The sequence below is a fragment of the Bombina bombina genome, chromosome 2, assembly GCF_027579735.1.
Source record: "Bombina bombina isolate aBomBom1 chromosome 2, aBomBom1.pri, whole genome shotgun sequence".
NCBI classification, from domain to species: domain Eukaryota; kingdom Metazoa; phylum Chordata; class Amphibia; order Anura; family Bombinatoridae; genus Bombina; species Bombina bombina.
In genome coordinates, this window is record NC_069500.1 from 100,208,431 (window position 1) to 100,213,322 (window position 4,892).

Consider the following 4,892-nt stretch of genomic DNA (forward strand, 5'->3'; position numbering starts at 1 on the left):
GACAATCTACTCACGAAACTGCAACTCTATGGTCTACAGCATACTAACTAGCCACTCAATTCCCAACTCTATTACTACAAGTTGTTTGCTATGTTGTCGCCCCCTGCTGGTGAATGAAAATATTTATTTCCAAAGTAAATTGGACACTAAAATGCTCACATAATTACATTGGTCTTTGAAGTCTAGAATGTTGTAATTATAAAAATTAGTTTACTATTTTAACCCTAAAATTACATTTTAAACACTATCCTTCTTTTCTCTGCTAAAGTAAGAATATTGGACTTCACATTATAAGAAGGGAAAGGAATATTGTATTTATAAAAATCCTAAATTACAAAACTTGCTCTTTGGTTTCTGTAGAGAATGTTACACAAATCACACATTTTCACACAAAAGCAATAGGTTTTTAAACTTTAAAGGGCAATAATAGTCTAAAAATGACATAAGACTATCAACCCTACACTACTGTGTATTTAACCCCTGCAAACACACAGAAGTGCCGTTAGTACACATGGTGCAGTGCTGGCCCAAACAAATATTTTGTGATTCAGACAGAGCATCATTTTTTTTAAAAAGTTTCCAATTTACTTCTATTATAAAATTTGCTTTGTTCCCATAGTATTCTGTGTTGAAGAGATACCTAGGTAGGCATCTGGAGCACTACATGACAGGAAATAGTGCTGCCCTCTAGTGTTCTTGCTAGTGGAAAACATTGTTACAAAACTGCTGCAATACTACAGTGCTTCAGAAATGCTCCTAAGCTTACGTCACTACTTTTCAACAAAAGATACAAAGAAAGCAAAGAAAAATTGATAATAGAAGTAAATTAGAAAGTTATTTAAAATCACATACTCTATCTGAATCATGAAAGAAAACATTTGGGTTTCATATCCCTTTAAAACACCACTGATCCAAGCAGCAATGCTAGTTACACACCTGAGTTGTGGGAGTAGCGCTGCTGATTGGGTCAACTTTGGTATCTGCTCCAGACCAGAAGTGCTCTGCGGGTCCTGAGCAGAACTTTTACTGTGTATTGAACCTCTTTGTGGGGGTTAAACACACGGTAGTGTAATGTCGATATTCTTAAAATTACAGTATCTAACAAATTAGATCATGTCATTTTCTGACTATTATGACCCTTTAATGTCCCTTTATGATCCATGTACTAGAGCAGGGGTGTCAAACTAACGTTCGGCGCCGCCACTACAGGAATGCAGGGTTGGTTGAGTGCATGTATGCACTAATGTCCAGACTCCAGAGACTGGGGGATCGGTTGGTGTAGCGCATGCTAGTGTTGAAGCTGGGTGGAGGGGATGGTGTGTAGCGCACGTATGCGATAGGAGTGCGCAGATTAGTGGCTGGGGGAAGGGTTGGTGGAGTGCATATTGTGCGTGCTGATGCTCCACCAACCCAGAAAAAGGCGCCATTACAACCAGGCTACTCGCTGCCATTACTGAGCCAGTGAAGTGCAGACTGCAGGAGTACCATCTGCAAGCAAGTAAGACTACCTCTGTACTGGCCTGGGCCGTAGCTCACAAGGGTAGGAGCCTACTGAGTGGTCTCCCCTCCCCTTTAGTGATCTCTCTCCCCCTTCAGTGGACATTGCCCCCCTTCAATAGTGATCCCCCCCTTCAGTGGTGTCTCTCCCCCTTCAGTGAACATTCCCCCCTTTAGTGGTGTCTCTCCCCCTTCAGTGACCATCCCCCCTTCAGTGGTGTCTCTCCCCCACTTCAATGAACACCCCCCGCCAGTGGTGTCTCTCCCCCTTCTGTGAACATTCTCCTCCTTCAGTGGTGCCTTCCTCCTTTCAGTGAACAATCCCCCCCCTTCAGTGGTGTCTCTCCCCCTTCAGTAAACACCCCCCCCCTTCAGTGGTGTTTCTCCCCCTTCAGTGAATATTCCCCCCCTTCAGTGGTGTATCTCCCCCCTTTCAGTGAACATCCCCCCCATTCAGTGGTGTCTCTCCACCTTCAGTGAACATTCCCCCCTTCAGTGGTGTCTCTCCCCCTTAAATGAACATTCCCCCCTTCAGTCAACATCCCCTCCCCTTTAGTGGTGTTTCCCCTACTTCAGTGACCATCCCCCCTTCAGTGGTGTCTCTCCCCCGTCTGTGAACATTCTCCTATTTCAGTGGGGTCCCCCCCTTCATTGGTGTCTCTACCTTTCTGTGAACATTTCTCCTTTCAGTGGTGTCTCTTCCCCTTCAGTAAACACCCCCCCCCCTCTTCAGTGGTGTTTCTCCCTGTCATGAGATGCAGGACATATGCAGGACACAGCAATGATGGTACAACTCTATTTTATTACAGAGCATAGCAATACACATCCAGACAGGTTGATTGTACTAAACTAACTGCGACACAGACACCGGACCTAAGCCCCGCCCACATGCTAGTGACATCACATCCTGCTATCATCACATCTTCCCCTTTTTCAAAGGCAAAGCATACATTTGCATATATTAAATAACAAGGTACACCAACAGGGTATACAACAACATTTTGTTTTAGAACATTATAGAAACAGATAGATTAGAAAACATGAACAAATAAATTACATCCTGACTTGGACATCGGGGTAGACTACCCTAGTCCACAGTGACCATGGGATTATTCTGCCCATACTTCCGGTCACTGTTCTAGCTAAAGTCAGTCCCTGTATCGGGCCGGAAGCCTCACCACTCTTCCGCTTGATGTAACTTTGCATGAACTGTCCTCTGATACAGAAGATGGTGAACAAGAGTCTGCTGGAGGCAAAGATATATCCCCGCTATGATCTTGCTGAGGGGAAGGCACCTCTCTTAGAACAGGAGATCCCACCGGCGGTGGTACTGAGGTATCCGGTTCCAGACTCTCAGGTACAGGCTGAAGATGTCTTCGGTTACGGCGTGTAACCGTCCCTCCCTCTGTAAGGACTGCGTAAGACCTTGGTTCTGGAGAGCGGCCCACTACCGTAGCAGGCGTCTTCCATTTCTTCTCATCATCCAGTTTAATTCTGACACTTTGGCCCGCTTTCAGTTCCTGTAAAGGCCTGACAGAATGTCTCCTGTCGTAGAAGAAACGATAACCCTTTTTGGCCTCTTCATCCCTCCTAAGGACTTCGTCCCGAGGAACAGGGCCAGGCGGCTTGAAGACACCCACTGAGGGTAAAGTGGTGCGAATCTGGCGTCCTAGCATCAGCTGTGCCGGGCTAAACCCGGTGGCTTGAATGGGCGTCGCCCTGTATGACAAGAGGGCTAGGTACGGTTCAGATTGCTTTAGAATGAATTTTGTTGTTTGAACTGCCCTTTCAGCCATTCCGTTGGCCTGCGGATAATGTGGACTTGACGTGGAATGTACAAAATCATATTCCCTGCTGAAAGCACTGAACTCTGTAGAAGCGAACTGCATGCCATTATCACTCACCAGCTCCATTGGAATGCCCCAGCGGGCGAACAAGCTCTTCAGGCGAATGATAACGGCCTGACTTGTGATATCATTCAGGGGTGCTATTTCCAAATACCTGGAATAGTAGTCGATAACAACAAGAAACTTTTTCCCGTGCAGTTCGCACAAATCAGCAGCTATTTTCTGCCACGGCCCCGCAGGCAGCGGAGTAGACATTAAGGGCTCCCTTCTCTGAGTAGGCCGGCGTTCCCGGCAAAAGGCACATTTAGACACGTGATTTGCAATGTCGGAGCTGATCCCAGGCCACCACACAGCTGTAGCTGCTCTTTCTCTGCACTTTGTAATGCCTAAGTGGCCATCGTGAATCCTGTTTAACATCTCCTTCCTCATGCTGACAGGAATTACAATACGGTCTTGGAACAGCACCAACCCCTCCAGCTCCGTGAGCTGTGACCTCTCTGGCTGGTAAGCATTTAAAGACATCCAGGCTGCCCGGCTCTCGGGCCAGCCATCTCTTATGTACCTTATAACTTCTTGCAGATCTGTGTCCAAATATGTCTCTTTCTTTATCTCTTCCAGTTTCCTTGAAGAAATGGACTTAGAGGCCAGAACTGAATCAACATACACTTTTACATCCGATTCTGTAGAGGATTCTTCAGCAGCAGCCAGCGGGAGCCTGGACAGTGTATCTGCCACAACCAGCTGCTTCCCCGGCACATGCACTGAACATTGAACCTGAGCAGTCTCATTAAAAGTCTCTGGCATCTCAAGGGTGTTTTGTCGATGTCATAAGAATTGATAAGAGGGACTAGCGGTTTGTGGTCAGTTTCCAGACTAAATTTCTCCAAACCCACTAGATAACGCTGAAAGCGCTCACAGGCCCAAACTGCAGCCAGGCACTCTTTCTCAATTTGAGCGTATTTTGACTCCGCAGCCGTCAGTGTGCGGGAACAGTAGGCGATGGGCTGTAGTTTGTTGTCATTCAGCTGCAGGAGTGCAGCCCCCAACCCATAACTGCTTGCATCAGCACTAACCACAGTCTTTTTTGAAGGGTCGTAGAACCCCAGCACTGGGGCAGACCCCAGCAGGGACTTAGCATGCAGGAACGCTTTTTCTTGTGAGGGTCCCCAGACCCAGGCAACATCTTTCTTAAGCAACTCTGTGATAGGGTGCAAAACTGTAGATAAATCTGGAAGAAACTTGCCCACGTAATTTACTAGGCCCAATATCTGTCTCAGCTCATGTACATCAGAAGGGCTTTTCATCTGTTCGATAGCCCGAATTTTCTCGGGGTCCGGCTTGATGCCATCCCCGTTGATGATATGCCCAAAGTAGCATAATTCAGTTTTCCTAAAATGACATTTTTCTTTATTCAGCTTCAGCCCAGACTCTTTGATAGCCTGCAGCACACAACTCAAACGCTGATCATGCTCCTCCACTGTAGACCCATACACTAGAATGTCGTCCATGACGACTGCTGTGCCCACGTGGCCACTCAGGAGAGAACTC